This window comes from Lynx canadensis, chromosome D4 (genome assembly GCF_007474595.2).
Source record: "Lynx canadensis isolate LIC74 chromosome D4, mLynCan4.pri.v2, whole genome shotgun sequence".
Lineage (NCBI taxonomy): Eukaryota > Metazoa > Chordata > Mammalia > Carnivora > Felidae > Lynx > Lynx canadensis.
In genome coordinates, this window is record NC_044315.2 from 72,664,168 (window position 1) to 72,682,427 (window position 18,260).

At 38.8% G+C, this 18,260-nt stretch overlaps 1 protein-coding gene and 1 pseudogene across 1 annotated transcript in view; one reads left to right on the forward strand and one right to left on the reverse strand.

The window, feature by feature from the left end:
* The window catches only part of KIAA1958 (KIAA1958 ortholog), an 80,793-nt gene that overhangs the window by 13,440 nt on the left and 49,093 nt on the right, over positions 1-18,260 (forward strand). The gene's annotated exons all lie outside the window — the stretch shown is intronic.
* Positions 5,770-6,536, reverse strand: LOC115499656 (annotated as a pseudogene).

The following is an 18,260-nucleotide window of genomic DNA, read 5'->3' on the forward strand; positions in this document are numbered from 1 at the left end:
GCTATGTACCTACCTCTGCTTGTCTTGGTATAGGTATAGCCTAAACCTCCAAATGCTCCTTCTTCTCCTTTTTTCATTTTCAGGTCATGCCTATCACTTACCCAAAGTTTAGACTGCCAGAGTACATCTTAAAGATATGATTTATTTTCTCTGAGAATCATTTCTGAAAGGACCCAGGGTTTAAATAGAAGGGTTCAGGGAGACAGGAGACATGTGTTTTAGTCTCTTTTTCTGCTAAGCATCTGGCCAAGTCACTTGCACTTGAATTTATCAAACATTTTTTTAAGATCAACTATATGACAGAAATGATGAAAATACAAAGATGAATGTCAGATTCCCAAGCCCCACAATAGCATTGTTTAGAGAAGGAGGCCAGTAAAGCAACAACTTCAATTCCAAGTGTATAGAAAGAGGTATATGAAATGTAGTGGAACACACATGAGGAGCAGTTTACTCAGCCTTACGGTACACAGGAAAGAGTATTTCATGTAAACAGAACAAATGAGCAGACATTCGGGCATAAACATTTTGCAGATTACTTAGGGAAGCATGGATTTGAGTGTGGCTGAGAAGTAATTTCCAAGGGGTCAGGAGAGTTGCTGCTGGAGGTTGGAGCCTCCCATGAAGGGCTGTACCTGTGATGTCACGAATGTCCTACATGCAGAGCAGAGGGGCATAATTCATTGTCTTAGAAGATCATACTGATAGCAGTGGGAAAGTAGAGACTGGGACACAAGAGCTGTTTTATAGGGTGTTATGGTGATTCCAATGGGAGATGGCAGTAAAGTGCTCATGAGACAACAATACAGACATTGGAGAGAAGGAGAGAGACAGAGGTTGGTGCTTCAGGAGTTAAAAAGTACAGACCTTGATTACTCTGAGTATTTGGCCTCTTGAGATCTCTGTTGCTACCCTCATATTCTCTCTCTGAAGGCACAGCAGTATTTTGGGTAACACCAAAAGGTTTTCAGAACCCAAATATCTATAGTGAAGGCATAATTCTCTGAGAGTAGGGTAAAACAGTGTTTGGAGTTCTGAAGCATGCCATGACATTCATTTCATTCATTCATTTGACAAATATCCATTGGAAGGCTACAAATTGCCAAGTTCAATTTGGGTACCACTAGTACACCAACATTCAGGACAAAAACACGGTTCCCTTTGTCATACTGCCTACAGTCTAATGGGAGAGAGACATATACTTGCCCTCTCAAAACATCCTCAATTAAGAGAAAAAAGTTGAAAATATTTTCTGAACCAAGATGCTATTCAAGTTTAAATGACTTTGTAAGATTAAATCAGTTGCCTTTAGATAATACATTTATGAAGGCTGTTTCTAGGATATGTGGTTAAATGAACAATTAAGCCACTATGGTAAGTGAAAGGTGAGTTTTAGCTGGAAATTAAAAGTGCAGAGGCTACAGACAACCCATTCCACATCACTTATTTGAAATACTTTATACTTAGCTAAACATAACATGAGCCTAGTTATATTAAAATTGTAATATTGCTTATTTTTGCAATCAACTAGTGACCTATCTTTAAGAATTAAAAGTATAATTATTTACTAGTTTCTCAAAAGGCAAAATAAAAAATCAACCTAATTGCTTTCTATTGTGCAAATGCATAATGTTCTGAGAAATACTTTTATCAGCTTTTCTCTAGTGCTTACACATACTTCTAAAATGTCATTTGTCTTAATATTTCACAAGAAAATCTTCCCAATTGGCTTTTTATTTCTCTAAACTAAAGGCACTTTTTATTATACCAATGAAATAAGAGCTCTATTATTTATTTAATGTTCATCCAGATACAACTGAGACTTCCAAATATGCAAAATGTACCCAAATACAGCAGACTAGCAAATAACTATAAACCTCAGCATGTAATTTCCTTTCAGTGAATTTAGATTTGACTAAGGCTGCTAGGAAGTTCAGAATCAAAGAGGCATAGATCTTGTTTTTCTAGTCTTGGTATCCATTCCTTGTAGTCTAAAGAGATGAAATAATGTATGACTTCTCAGCAGAGAGGTCAGTGTCAGAACACTGAAGTCTTTGCTTCAGTGTCCCGGGATTAAAACATCTTCCTTATTTGTTTTCCTCAGGGAAGCAGCAGCCTTCGATCTCTCCTTACAGATTTTGCTGCCTGACCATCTTGGGTCTCAACAGGTATGGGCAGAGTGCAGGTGATCCCCTGCATCGTAGGCCCAGCAATAACTTCTCTTTCAGTCTAGATCTCATTTATGTAACTGATGGCTTGTGTTCCCAAGAGTGTATTAGAACCACAAGAAGTACATATATATAATGTAATAAAAGCAATAAATTATGCTTACATGGCTACAAGGTGATTTTAAGCTTTATTTTAGTTGAGAAGAGTGATCAAATTTATCATCAAGTAAATCTGATTTAATGATTGATATGCCTTAGTTAGCTTATTTGTCTTCAGTTATGATACACATAGCTGAATCTTCAGTACTGCCCTAATAGCTGCAGGATTGCTTTTTCAGGCAAAACAATTTTCTTACCTTTTTCAATTTTCTGCATTCTTATCAAGGTAATACATGTACATGGCAATCAGTAAGATAATATTGTTTAACATTAACAGTCTCTCACCTCAAAGCTCATCACCTCATAAATCCCACTCTTCAAGAAACTTCATTTGAGTCAATTCTATTTTCAGTTCTTTCCAAATTCTAAACAAATTGTTTATACTTCTGTCTCTTGATTATCAGCTTGAGAAAATCTCTACAGACTCCTTATTACAGATGATGAGAATTTAACTCATTTCCATTAACCTTTCAGTCTTTTATTTTTAGGCAATTAAAATACGCAAATACCCAATAGAAGAATAAAAATAATGAAAAAGGAAATAAATAGGCTTACTCAACCTAAGACTGAAGATACTAGTGTCTCTGTCCTTCCTTCAACTGTTCTCATCTCCCTTCTAACCATCTTCTTAACCTGACAAAGTTGTCAATATTTTTTCATCGTCTTTGGTGGCCATGACGGAGTCTTTTCCTGCTTTATCCTTAAGTTGACTCTTCAACATTAAAAACCAATAGTACCATTTATGTTATTTTGACAGTGTAAAAACTATTCAGTTATTAGTGTTCTAAACTTGAATCTCTTTTCATCCTGATGAATTTCACCACCTCTGGGACACTGAAAAGAGGATGTTCCTAAGGGTTCTTGTATGGATAAATGACCTAACCAATGAAAAGGGCTTAAGTATGTCCCCATATTATTATTATTACTGTATTTGTTGCATCTGAAATGTCATTGGTTGTAAAAATGTACCATTATTTTATATTCCACAATGAAAGAAAAAGCATGCTACGAATTAAACTATAGTTCCCAGGAATTGTGAGACAAATTTCAGAGATATTAAAATGTAGAAGTGCATCTTACAATCAATGAAATACATTATTCTAGTTTTGGGGGGTTTGTGTGTTTTCCTAAAAGTTTTGGTATCATTTCTTGACAGAAGAACAGTGTGCTGTTATCGTATCTGTATGGTCCTCCCAAGATTTCCATTTTCCATTCCGTCTTCCTGCTGCAGTTTGGACTAACCGATTTAACAAGCCTGAGATAACCCTCCCACCCTGAGGATTCTCTAGGTTTCATACTCTGTTTCCTAGCTTTCACGTGTCCCTTTTTTCCCCTCATTTTACTAGAGTCCATCAAATAATTTCCCAAGAATGGATAGGTGGGAAGTAAACTTTTGAGTTTTTAAATTGCTGAAAATTCCTTTCCTCTAGTAAGAATTTGAAAATTTTTTCTTTAGTAATTGTTCCTTTCACAGGGATTGTAATTATAGTAATCTCTCAAATCTCTCAGAATTTTGATTAAAAGTTTTTAAAAAATTATCTTCTATCCTTAAATTATTTCTGTTCTTTTTTTTTTTTTTTTTCCATCCTTTATTGCTGCCAGTTTTCTTCTGATGCCTAGTCAAATAGTTCACATTTAAGAACACAGGACAGGAATCTGGTGTTGGTTTCTTCTGTGGTTGTATAAATAGATTTGCTTACTTTGGGCCTTTTCCGGAGTGAAAAGTATGTGAGATGTATTGATTGGCAGGACTCGGTTATAGAGAGTGGATAGAGAGCTGGTGCTTGGTCCGCAGGCCTCCAAAGATGAGTCTCAGGCACCAGCACCCATGCTACAGGCCATGCCTTCCCACATGATTGGGTTCAATTTCCTTAGCAAAGTTTTGTCTGTTTTGTTTTGTTTTGTTTTGTTTTTGTTTTGGAAAAGGATGAGGGTGGAGCAGTGAGAGGTTAGGGAGCCCAGTTTTCAACTCTACTGCTCACTGTCACATTCCCTTGTCAGTTGTCCCTAAGCCTAGAGCCTCAGAGGGTTTCAACAGAGTGATTGGCCTCCACCTTGAATGCAGCCCTTGTGTGTTCTAGGCCCTCATGACTCCATGTGTGGTCACCTGGGAACTATTAAAAATAGTTTGTCTCGGGGCACCTGGGTGGCGCAGTCGGTTAAGCGTCCGACTTCAGCCAGGTCACGATCTCGCGGTCCGTGAGTTTGAGCCCCGCGTCAGGCTCTGGGCTGATGGCTTGGAGCCTGGAGCCTGTTTCCGATTCTGTGTCTCCCTCTCTCTCTGCCCCTCCCCCGTTCATGCTCTGTCTCTCTCTGTCCCCCCAAAAAAATAAATAAACGTTGAAAAAAAAATTAAAAAAAAAAAAGTTTGTCTCGTTGCTTTAAAAATTCTTTGACTTTTATCATTTTGATTATAATAGATCTTGGAATAGTCTTTGGGTTGATCTTACTTAGAGTCCTTTGAGCTTTCTGTATCTGGATGACCATATAACTCCCAAGATGGAAATTTTCAACTAATATTTCTTTAAATATCTTTTTTTTAATGTTTACTTATTTTTGAGGTGGGGGAGGGGAGCAGAGAGAAGGAGAGACACCGAATCTGAAGCAGGCTCCAGGCTCTGAACTGTCAGCAGAGAGCCTGACACGGGTCTTAAACCCACAGACTGTGAGATCATAACCTGAGCCAAAGTCGGATGTTCAACTGACTGAGCCACCCAACTGCCCCATCAACTAATATTTCTTTAAGTAAGCTTTCTGCCCCATTCTCTCTCTCTTCCTTCTGGAACTCCCACAATGCAAATGTTCGTTCACTTGATGGCATCCCATAATTCACATAGGATTTATTTTTTTTTCATTGTTTTCTTTTTATTCTTCTAATTGACTAATATCAAATAATCTGTCAAGGTCACTGATTCTTCTGCATGATCAAGTATGTTGGATGCTCTGTATTGAACTTTTCACTTTTGTTACTGCATTCTTCATCTCCTGGATTTCTGATTGGTTCTTTTTCATGGTTTCTGTTTCTTTATTAAACTTTTCCTTTTATTCATGCTTTGTTTCCCCGGTTTTGTTTAGTCGTTTGTGTTCTCTTACATTTTGTTGAGTTTTGTTTTTAAAAATTTTTTAATGTTTATTTTTGAGAGAGAGAGAGAGAGACAGAGCATGAGTGAGGGAGAAGCAGAGAGAGACGGAGACACTGAAACCTAAGCAGGCTCCAGGCTCTGAGCTGTCAGCACTGTGAGCCCGAACTCACAGACTGTGAGATCGTGACCTGAGCTGAAGTTGGATTCTTAATTGACTGAGCCCCCCAGGCACCCCTTGTTGAGTTTCTTTAAGATGATTATCTTGAATGTTTTGTCCTGCAGATTATAGATTTCCGTTTATGTTTTTGTTTTTGTTTTTGTTTTTATGTCTGATCTTAGTTGTTACTCTTAGAAAAATCTCATTTTTGATTGGACTCAGACATAGAGGTAGAAGTTCTCGGAGAAGACACCCTCCGTCTCTTGGCAATCTGTTCCTGGTGTTTTCTTTGGCCTCCTTCAATCTCTTCACCAAAAGTTTAACATATTCTGAAGCCTCTTCCTTATTTTTCTTAGTACACTGTTTCTTCAAAGCAGTATGCTGACCTTTGTGTTGGAGGACACATAGAGTAACAAGACACTGAGTCTTGGGTGCTTTGATTCTACGTTTCTTACCTTCTTTGTTTAGGGTCTTTCTCACAACATGCTAGTGGACATCATCTTCTTTAGAGAGATTGAAAAGTTTGTGGATTCTGCTAGCTCTTTTGGGCCCCAGGTAATGAGGCACAGTAGTGTCACTGAGTCCAGGAATATCCTTCTCCCCCCTTTTTTACAGTGATCAAGTGGAGAACACTGAGATTGGCATCCACAATGTAACCCCAAACAGATTCACACTTTTTTCCTCCAGTTCTCCTTGGTCTGTAGCAGGAATACCCTTGACTCAGTAGCAGGCAGACATGGCCATGGATCAGGACACTGCTTCATGGGGAAACCTTGTTTGTCATTGCCACCACTGATTCGGACCACATAACCCTTCCATTCCTCACCCAGAGCATCAATGCCAACTTCTGTAGCCATATACTTCTCATAAAAGGTATGAAGTTTGCATTCATCGTCCACTTCAATGAGTTCCTGGCAGCCAGTAGCTGGGCAAGAGGTGTTCAGCTTCATCCTGAAGCAGCCTACTGCTTCCGAGGCACCACACAAAAAAGAGCTAGATCTCCATTTTTTTGAGATCAGTTATGGGAGCTTGATTAGTTTCCTTTGGTTCCTTTATTAATTTCTTTGTCATGTTTGCCTGGTTCTTCCTGATCCTGTAGCCTTGCATTGTTGTCTATACATTTGAAGTAACACCTCTTCCAGTTTTTACAGACTGGTTTTAGCGGGTAAAGGTCTTTTCCTGTTCACTGGGCTGATAGGATTACCTCTGGAATCACAGTCATGCTGGGCTGGACAGTTAGGAGGCTGTTCCTGGGTTACAGTTGGGTTGCAGTTGGTATTCTTGTTACCAGTGGCTCAGGTGGGTGTGGATCTTACCCGGTCCCTGGGTGGACAGGACTGTCTCCAGTACCTTGCTTGGTAGGGTAGTGCTGGGACAAAGGTCCATTTTAGGATCCACGGTTAGGTCTTCAGACAGTGACCCTATTAACTGGGTGTACAGACGGTTGTGGCTCCCACCAGGCCCCTGAAAATGATCCTAAGTGGTCACTGGAAGAGTCCTTGGATTGGTAGGACTGGCCCTGGACCATGGCCTAGAAAAGGCTGTAACTGATTGGCAGCACTGTTTCTGGTTCCACAGCCAAGATTGAGGTCTGCAGACCTGGCTCTGGAGGCACACATGGGTGTGTCTCTTGCCAGGTCCCTAGGTAGGCTGCATCATTCTCTGTGTGGCTAAAGGAGCTAGACCTGATTATAGGTTCCTTTCAGGATCTGTGGGGGTGCCGACAGGGGTATTTCCCATAGATTCCCTTGGCCAGTGGTACTAGTCATGGACTGGCTGAGAAGCTGGAGCTGAGTATTGGGCCCTTTCTGAATCTCTGGGTTTGCAGATGGGATTATGTCCTGCTGGGGTCCTGGACTCTCAGGACCGCTGGCAGACTGTGGCTGTGAGAGGGTTAGAGCCATATACTAGGCCCTTTCAGGATCTTCAGGGTTGCCAACATTGGTATCTCCTACTAGGTACTAGGTCCTTGGACCTGTAGGACTGCTGGCAAACTCCAAGTATAGGACCCTTTTGGAATTTCTGGCCACACAGATGGGAGTGTCTCCTGCCAGGTCCCTGTGTCAGCAGGACTGTTTTCAGGCTACAGCTAGAAGCAGCATGGCCCTGGTTACAGGGCCCTTTCAGAATCTACAGCCTGAAAGAATTTGGAGGGCTTACCTCCAGGGGCTCCAGACCACAGCCAAGAAGAGAATGGACATGCTTTATAGGCCACTTAGGGTCCACATCCTGAACCGAGGTCTGTATGCCTATTACCCAGTGCATGTGGGCATGACTCCTCCTGGGTCCCTTGGCATATGGTGCTGGTGACAGAACTGAAGCCACATGGGGCTATAGTTCTCAGGGGTATGGAGCTGTTCAAGGATCTGAAGTCTGGACCATGATTGGTGAGTCAGCCACCTGGGTGTGAGCTTGCCTTCTCAAAACAGTTAGGGTAGGGTTTCACAATCTCCCACCCAGTTCCAAAACTCCCAGAAAGCCACTTTTGTCCTTGAGTGGATATCAAATTATTGTTGACAGGGGTGATATGAGTAACGGATGTCTTCAGACATCTTACTGAAACCACTCCCACCCCTAGAAACTTAAAAAAAAAAAAAAAATCAGTGTTACTTAATTTTCTACCTGTTAACTTCATTTAGCAGAAAAAAAGAATCCTTATAATCCAAGAATGTGCTGTTGCTGTGAATTTGACTTTAGTGTTTGGTACATATTCCTTAAAAATAATGCCTGAAATTGTATTTTACATAATATTTTTAGTCTCTGGAGTATGTTAAGATTTATGTTACAGATCACTAATGTTTTATACCTTTATACTGTTGCATAACTGCTGCTAAATTATTATTCTGTGTAATGAAAAGCAGCTATCTCATCAGTAAGAAAAAACTTTGCCTGTTTTGCCCATACTTATAAATGGGTAATAGAAAGCTAATCCATGTAGAAAAAATAATTTAGTTTTTATTTTATAATGAAGTTTTCAAAACTAGGTTTTGTTTTTACCCACTGACCCACTTAGAGAAATTAGCATTCTCCTATCCATTAAATTATTATTTCTTGGGTGGAATTTAATGAATATTAATAGACTAACTCAGAAAAAAAAAAGATAATTTATTAGGGTTTTCTGCATTTCTATTTTTATGTGTTATCTGTTTTCCTATGCATTATGTGCCATACATCTTTTGTTTCAAGTTGGTTAATAATATCTTTGTGTTTTTTACTTTATTATTCATTTTCAGTAAAAGATGCCTTCACATTTTGAGCCTTACTAATTAAGATATGCAGTCCTGTAAATTGAATGTAAATGTAAAGAAAGACCTGGTTTCCAATCAAAATTTTTTATAACTGTTTCTATTGTGTATAGTATTTCATTTCTTAAATTCATCTGATGTTACCTAAGGTAACATGCTTGTTTGTTTTGGGGTCACTGAAGCCATAGAATTTTCACAAACTCATGAAAAGTGCTTTTCAGACACTCACTTCTGACTGAGGTACTGATAAGCTATTAACAAATGGTGATTATTTTTCTTCATAGGCAGGGTCATATGTTGTTAGCTCTTTGATTACTACATGCAGAATAGCAATAAAAATAGCCAATACTTATAGGGTGCTTATTATCTCACTAATTGCTTGTGGTAACTCTGTTCTCACAGCTCTGTGAAGTCAGGACTATAATTAACTCTATTTTACAGATGAAGAAACTAAGGCAAGAAAAGTTGAACTTGCTGGAGGTCACACAGTAAGAGGCTAGGAGAGCCGGGATTCTGACCTAGTTAGTCTGGTTCACGCTGTTAACCACCAGAGTCACTGGCCATGGTGATGCTTCTCTTGCATGTTTCAGCAGCCCTCTGTCTTAGCACTTAGATGTCCTTTTAGGATGTACACCAACTTTCCTTCAGTTTTATTTCTCCAAAAACTTCATTGCCAAAACTTCTACTTTTACTCTTCCTTTTCTAGTCCCAATCTCCCATCTGCTTTTATTGTCTAATTGTCTCCATAAGAAGGGGATAATAAAGTTTAACAGTTGAGGAGACATATACAGACATGCCTAAAACAATGCCTACCGTGTTGAGGTGCTGAATGTATTTTTTGTTGAGTGTTAAAAAGTAAATAATGCAAATACTAAAATTTCTAGAAAGAAAAAAGAGGTAACTTTCCGCTTTCTTTTGGGAAAACTCATGCTGCTGTGTGGAGTTTGAATAGAGGCAAGAATAGACACAGGGAATTTGTATATCATCAATGGGTAATAAATCCAATATCAAATTCTTTTTCAAGTCTTAAAACCTCTAATTTCAAATGATCAAAGGGAATATGTCAGAAATAGTAACTTAACCAGGCATTACTGTATTAATAGTAGTTTCCCTCGAACATAAGACACAGCAGTATTTCCAGAGAAAAATAAAAATACATCACAAAAGGACACTGAAGTCTATAGTTAAAGTGGAATGGACTAAACTCTTGGTAATTGAAGAGTAATAGTTGTAATTAAAATTTTAAGTCAGAAGGATATACACCAAAATATATACGGTGGCCACCTTTGGATGATGGATTTATGGGCAGTTTTTCTGTCTTCTCTATACATTTATTTATATTAAACATGTACTGCTGGGGCATCTGGGTGGCTGAGTCAGTTAAGCATGCAGCTTCGGCTCAGGTCATGATCTCATGGTTCATGGGTTCGAGCCTTGTGTCAGGCTCCGTGCTGACAGCTCAGAGCCTGGAGCCTGCTTCAGATTCTGTGTCTCCCTCTCTCTCTGCCCCTCCCCGCCCCCACCCCCCGGCTCGCATTCTGTCTGTCTGTCTGTCTCTCTGTCTCAAAAATAAACATTAAAAATTTTTTTAAAGTACTACTTTCATAATAAAACTAATAAAATTATTTTTATTAGGGGAAATATACATAAAATAACCTTTTCCACATGTGAATACTCTTTAAGTCATCTGTTTTTTAAACTTCGATATTTCTGGATTTAAGCAAAGCATATTTAAGGATATTTGAACTCACCAAGGTTAAATGCAGTCATGGCTGAATTTCTGAACTGCGCAAGGAGTAATTTTTACTTTTGAAAATGATTTAATATCCAATAAAATTTTACTTAAAAATCATGAAAGAACATACATAGGCTGATTAAATAATGCCTGTTAAACAGTATTATGTGTTGTGTACTAATGGAGTCATCACAGACTAACCTGAAAAGGAAAGCCACATGTGTAAAGCTGTGACTTCATGATCGAAACTAGAAAATGGGGGGCACCAGGGTGGCTCAGTTGGTTAGGGCTCCGACTTCAGCTCAGGTCATAATCTCACAGTTTGTGGGTTCAAGCCCCACACTGGAGTCTGCTGACAGGGCGGAGCCTGATTTGGATTCTCTGTCTCCGTCTCTACCCCTCCCCCACTTGCTCTTTCTCTCAAAAGTAAACAAACATTAAAAAAAAAAAAAAAAGAAACTAGAAAATGTAAATGTCACATCAGTAATGAATCCCTGTCTCTCCTACAACTGCCTTAAGTCCAGGAAAGTAAGAACTCAAAAATAAGGTTCTTTTGGGAAATTGTATATGATGTTTTGTATATGAAAGTCTGAAGGCAGCAGCTCACTATATATTTTATGTATTACACCAGTTGCAGGTATTTCAGACCCATCAGAAGGTCCTCTTGATTCAGTGTCTCTGGCAGTGTAATAAAAAAAAAGTGGAGGAGAAATCCCTGCAGTCTCTAATAAACAATATATCAGTGAGTACTGTCAGATTCTGTAGAAAATTCCACAACATGATTTATTACGTTAATTACAGTCATGTGGGTTTCATGCTGCTAAGCCTGAAAATGCAGCCACATTCTACAGTTGATTTAAGAATATATTTTGGCCAAGACAAAAGGGGTCCTTATTGGGGCGCCTGGGTGGCGCAGTCGGTTAAGCGTCCGACTTCAGCCAGGTCACGATCTCGCGGTCCGTGAGTTCGAGCCCCGCGTCAGGCTCTGGGCTGATGGCTCGGAGCCTGGAGCCTGTTTCCGATTCTGTGTCTCCCTCTCTCTCTGCCCCTCCCCCGTTCATGCTCTGTCTCTCTCTGTCCCCAAAATAAATAAAAAACATTGAAAAAAAAATTAAAAAAAAAAAAGGGGTCCTTATTGTGATTAATATAGTACAATATTTATTCTCTTGTTTTACTCTTTTTTTGCCTTTGAAATGCTTAATTTCTTTTCTGTGACTTGAAATTAAGTTCGAGATTTGAAAAGTTTCGTCTAGTTTTTTTTCACTTGTGTCATCTGGTCTCCTTTTTGTCTTTTTGTGTTGTCTTAGTTGTCACTGAGTGTTGCTTGTCCTCTATATGTGAAGCCTGTTTGAATTAACTCCCTTTTGAGCACATGTGGCTAGTCTACAGCTGTCCCTAGCTAGCAGTGCTGACCCTAAGACTTCTTAGGTCACACCTGCAATACTACAGCTCTTTTTGAGGTGAAGGAGCAATTGAGGAGAAATCTTAATTTTCTTAATGCAAGGAAGCAGAATTTTTAGAGAATTCTATGGTTTTACCCTTGTTTAGTGCTGTACTGAAGTCATAGTCACAGAATGTCTCTTCTTCAGTGAGATAGGAAGCTTGTCACATCACAGGATTCTAAGTGATGTGGAATGGAAGGTGTCCTAAGAGCTGTTGTAGATACAGATATTAATTCTGATTGCTTACATATGTCTGTGACAGAATATGTTCACTTATACACAAATGCCTAACACTGGTGATATAACTTGGGAGAATTAAATATTAGCTACAAATTAAAGCATCAATAGAGGAGAAACTAGTGAAATAAGATTTACTAGGTTGGAATACATTTCTTCTTCTTTTGTTTTCTTTTCTTTTTTTTTTTTTTTTTTTTGTTACATTTATTCATTTTTGAGAGACAGAGACAAAGTGCAAGCAGGGCTGGGGCAGAGAGAGAGGGAGACACAGAATCTGAAGCAGGCTCCAGGTTCTGAGCTGTCATCACAGAGCCGAACGCGAGGCTTGAACTCAAGAGCTATGAAATCATGACCTGAGCCAAAGTCGGACGCTTAGCTAATTGAGCCACCCCGGCCCGGGTGGAACACATTTCTAAGCAGTGATGTTTTTAAAGAGTTGAACTAGATGATTTATGTACCCAATGCTGAGCTAAGTGGTTTGTTTTTCTCTTAGTCAAATAATTTTAATACAACTCTTAAGAGATAGGTACAGTTATTACACCCATTTTACAGTTGTCGAAACTGAAACTCAAGTTAAAAGACTTACTAACACGAGTTCACGTAGCTGGTTAGCAGTAGAGCTGGGACTCAAACCCAGCCATTCTTACGGGCAGTGCTGCAGCCATAAATGAGTTGCTACGCTGCCCATATCAAGTGCCTTGAAAGGGACCAAATAAGATTAGATTTGAAACATTATTTTTGGCAATTAGGGAAACAGTGTTGAATTTAATAATTTCATAAAAGTTACAAAAGACGAAGTTTGAATCCAGTGGATTTCAGAGGGAAATAATTCTTTAACTCCTTCATTATTTTGTCAAGTAATAATACTAGTTATCTATAATGATTTTTGGTAGTATTTTTCACAGAAGCAGAAATCACTTAAGCATTTATTATTTATTTAAGAAGCCACTGTTTTGCCAGGGAAATAAAAATTTTCAGATCAGAAAATCTGCTGTCTCAACAGGGAGGCAAGTGCTGCAATTGAAGCCAGGCTTAGGCTGAGGTTCACTTGAAGGAAGATACTCTAGGCCTTTTAGGGGAAGATGGAGAGGAGGCGCTGTTTATCAAAGCATGGCCTGTTGGACCACACCTATACTAAATCATCTGAGAACTTGTTAAAAATGTAGACTCCTGCATGCTATGAGCCATTCATTTAATTCCTTGTTGGGAGGATTTGCAAGGTCAGTGCCTGGTCTCCTTTACGTGTACAATATCTTACTCCATCATCCAATGCACACATTTCCTTAGCCTGATTTAATTCGTAAAGAGAGAGACAACAGTGAATATGCATGAAAAAAGGTGGGGTTTTTTCCCCCTTCTTTCTTTCTTTTTTTGCCTGTACTTGCTTAATAAGTGCTGGTATTTTTGTAATGTATTTTATTTCTAAGTTTTTTTAAGGAGAAAATTTTCCAGAATCTCTAGAGTCACATAACATACAACTGAGAGAAATGAACAGATGACCAATGTTTAAGTGATTTCTGCTTCAGTGAAAAATACTATCAAAATCATACCAAACTGACTCATACTGTTATTCTAAATTATCAAGCTTTTGAATATGTATGTAAGAAATGTGTTTTACTCTCACTATTGGAAAAGATTAACTGAGCTTTAAAATAGTTTGTTGGTCAGATAGCTATAATAACATACAAGTCTGGCTTCAACTAGTGATGTTAACAATCCTACAAAATAGCCTGTGTTTGAAGGTTCTAGGAGCAAGCATAAAAATCAAAGGAGAAAGAAGACAGTAACTTTTAATACATTTTATGGTAGTTATTAGGTTATCTCAATTTATTTTCCACCTTTTTTTTTTTTTAAACGCTTATTTATTTTTGAGACAGAGAGAGACAGAGCATGAACGGGGGAGGGGCAGAGAGAGAGGGAGACACAGAATCGGAAACAGGCTCCAGGCTCCGAGCCATCAGCCCAGAGCCCGACGCGGGGCTCGAACTCACGGACCGTGAGATCGTGACCTGAGCTGAAGTCGGAGGCTTAACTGACTGAGCCACCCAGGCGCCCCAACCTTTTTTTTTTTTTTTGAAGATTTTATTTTTAAGTAATCTCTACAACCAGTGTGGGGCTCAAACTCACACCCATGTGTTCCACTGGCTGAGCCAGCCAGGTACCCCTTTTTTCCACTTTTAAAGTAAATATAGCTCACTATTCCTTTTTTTATTTTTATGTTTTTAATGTTTATTTATTTTTAGAGAGAGAGAGAGAGAGAGAGAGAGCATGAGCAGAGGAAGGCAGAGAGAGAGGGAGACAAAGAATCCGAAGTAGGCTCCAGGCCCTGAGCTGTCAGCACAGAGCCCAATGCGAGGCTCAAACTCACGAACCATGAGATCATGACCTGAGCCAAAGTTGGCTGTTTAACCGACTGAGCCATCCAGGTACCCCACAGTATTCTTTTTTTAAATAAATTACAGGAGTTAGGAGCTATTGCTGTTTTCAAAAATGAAATATGAATGTTGGCAAATATGATTTTTGTAACCCTTTGACAAATAAAGTTGGCCTATTTCCTAATTACCAACTAGGGCACTTTTACATTTTAATACCAAGATTATTTTCCTTGAGCATATGAAAGAATTCTAAGAAAATTTAATTTCTTTCAAAGGAATACATATGTAGAAGTAAGTACCTAAAGCAAACATCATCATGTCAGTATAATCTCTTTTAAAGTGAGGGTCAGGACTAGGGGGAGGGAGTTATCTTGATTTTATGGACATGTTAATTCTCATATGGACTTCTGTTAAAGTATTATTTTTTTTCTTATCCTGATGGTAATATAAAGATATTGTCTTGTAGCAATTTGTGTGATAGGTCTTGTTTGTTTGTTTGTTTGTTTGTTTGTTTGTTTGTTTGTTTTTTAGTGAGCTCTATGCCCAAAGTGGGCTTGACCCTGAGACCCTGAGATCAAGAGTGAGATGCTTTACCGACTGAGCCAGCCAGTCCCTCCTTATGTGATAGGTCCTTTTATCCAAAGGGACTAGCCCTGGGAAAAGCTTCCAGTGTCCTTGTAATGAGCCATTTCGTATTGTAGATGATCATACCACCTGCCTTGACCACAACAGACTCTCTGAAGAGGCTTAATGAAGGATAAGGTGACTATGAGATTCTGATTGTGAGCCCCCAAATTTAATTTTATACCATTGACTTTTGTTCTTAAATGCAGTCAGTAGTGTTGGTCTAAAGTAGATTGTATAACTACACATACTGTTATCTCAGTAACTTTCCTTTTAGCTTTGGTGTTAATTCAGTCAAAAAATGTTTATTGAATGCTACTACTTCTCAAGTGCTTTTCCAGATCCTGTGAGTAAAGTAGCAAAGTCCTAGCTCTTACAGAGCTCACAGCCCACTGGAGACAGACAGATGCTAAGCAAGGTATCAAGTAAATATGTGGTATGTCAGATGGTGACAGGTGTACAGAAGAAAATAAGAGCACAAGGGGAATAAAGAATGTCAGAAGTAGAGAAATGCGTTGTTGATTTATTTTTAAAAGGCAGTTTCTTCAAATGTTTGGCATTTGGAGGTTCTTTGCACTTAGCATATTGTTTCCTCTCCTGGTGTATATATTTATAATTACTATATAAAGCACTTCATGTGGCTCTCCCACTGTTTAAGCTTCATATTCCCCACTCTAACCCTTCTCCCACCTTCAGACCAGGATCAGTGTTTTACTGTCCTTATGATCAGAAGCCAGACTCCCTCTCATATCATTCCCTTTGCATATGCAGTTTCTTCCTGCAGTGCTCTACCCTCCTGTTCTTCTTAACCAAATGGTACCCTTTCCCCCATGGAACAGAGCTACAACATATCTTAAGCTCTATTTGACTTCTCTTTTGTTTCTGAATTCCTATAGGACCGGGAGGCCATGCCATAAACACAGTGCCTAATCGCACTGTGCCCTGTATGGTCATTTTAATTAATTTTACGTGTGTTAGTCATCTCTTCTAGCTATGACATAATCTACATAACCATCAGGGACTTGCCTTTGACTCTACCACCTCAGGACTTCTTGAAATGCTAGGGAGGGGGGAGGGGGGTACTCACAAATGTAGATTTATATTAATCCCAACTGTAGTCTCATAAATATGAATCTACTTGCCAGATTTCTTTTTACTTTTTTATTTTTCAAACTTAAAAATACATTCTTATTTAATAAGCTTGTAAAAAAAAATAAGCTTGTAGACTTATCATTCACTGGTTTATAAAAAGAATTTGAACATCATTTCTCTATCAAATGAAAAGATAAAATATTCAAATGAAAATAATAAGTTAAATATCAAGAAATGTTTCTTATTGCTTCAGATGTATCGCTTTAATAAAATCACAAAAAGAATGTGATAGCTAAGCTTCTTTTTTGTTAAATTGAATGCTACAGCAATAGAAGGAAATGGATCTGAATTTAAATTGAACATAAATCTCCTCAAATTAAATGAGAACACAAGATACTGCACTAATTATGTGTTTTTCCATGCCATCTCCTAACAAGGGAGGAAATAATTGGATTAATGGGGCATGAAGACTATGTAAATAAGTACAGAAAGGCTGTGTATATAAAAACTTTACTCAGGTTCTTTGTAGGAGTTCCTGTGCCACTGCTGAGGCTCTCTCTCGGGCCCCGTTCCAGGTGACAGATCTCTTGGAAGACAGTAACCTAAAACTTTTCCATCTCTTGGCTACATTTATAGAGGGCCCATTTCACTGTACTAGGTTTTATAGTACGGCTTCTCCTTTTGAAAAGCTTAGAGTGAGTTTAAGTGATAAGTGTTAGATGGCTGTTGTGTATGGTACAGGCAAGAAGTAAGGGACCACATTCATTCAAAGAACGAAGGTCACCCATACCTTCTACCTGAAGAGTTTATTCACTCTCCCTACTTAAAACCAAAGCCTACTTAAAAACAAAAACTACTTGCATACTAGTGACAGCAAAGATCCCTAATACAGTACCCAGCAGGGTACAGTATGGGTAGAAGGGAACTTATATAAATTAAAGGTATGGAGGAAAAGCAGACATTTTAAAAATGCATTTCTGAAAGCCACCCATGTCCAGAAGTTCTCCCTTTCCTACCATCCTCCAGTCAAAGCTTGAAACATTCAGTCATTAGAAATATATGTGTAGGGGGCTCCTGGGTGTCTCAGCCGTTAAGCATCTGACTTCCGCTCAGGTCATGATCTCATGGTTCATGAGCTCAAGACCCACATCGGATGAGCTCAAGCCCCACTTCTGAGTGAGCACAAGCCCCGCTTCTCTCTCTCTCCCTGTCCCTCGCTCACTTGTGCCCTGTCTCTCTCTCAAAAAGATAAAAGAAAAGAAAAATGTATGTGTAGGATACGTAGGTTTAAAATTCTTTTGGGCACCTGGCTGGCTCAGTCAATGGAGCATGTGACTCTTAATCTTGGGGTTGTGAGTTCGAGCCCCATGATGCGTGTGGAGATTACTTAAAAATAAGATCTTTAAAATAAATTTAAAAATTTTGATAGTTCTTATATTTATTCATTCAGTCTTCATACTTTGGGTAGCTCTGGAGTGCTGGAACATATGCTGGGTATTCAGGATTCAGAGATGATAAACACATGAAAAATAATGTAATTAATGGGGCATAAAGACTATATAAATAAGTATAGAAAAACCATTGCTTAAAAATTTTACTAAGACTCGGGTGCCTTGCTGACTCAGTCAGTGGAGCATGCAACACTTGACCTTGGGTTTGTAGGTTCGAACCCCACGTTGGGTGTAGAGATTACTTAAAATCTTTAAAGAAAAAAATTTTTTTTTCTGTGCTAAGCATTCCTTTCTCCTCAAGGAGGTCACAGCCTAACAGAGAGGTGTGAGTAAGATGGAATAAAATAATAGGGCAGGATAATGGAAGCATAATCCATTTGTCACCTGGTGTCTCTTGGTCCTTTAAGATCTCAGTAAGATTAGCTCAAATCTCTGTCCCACAGTTTTTACAAACTCTTAATACCTTTCTTTCTTTTTGAGGGGTAGAGTGAG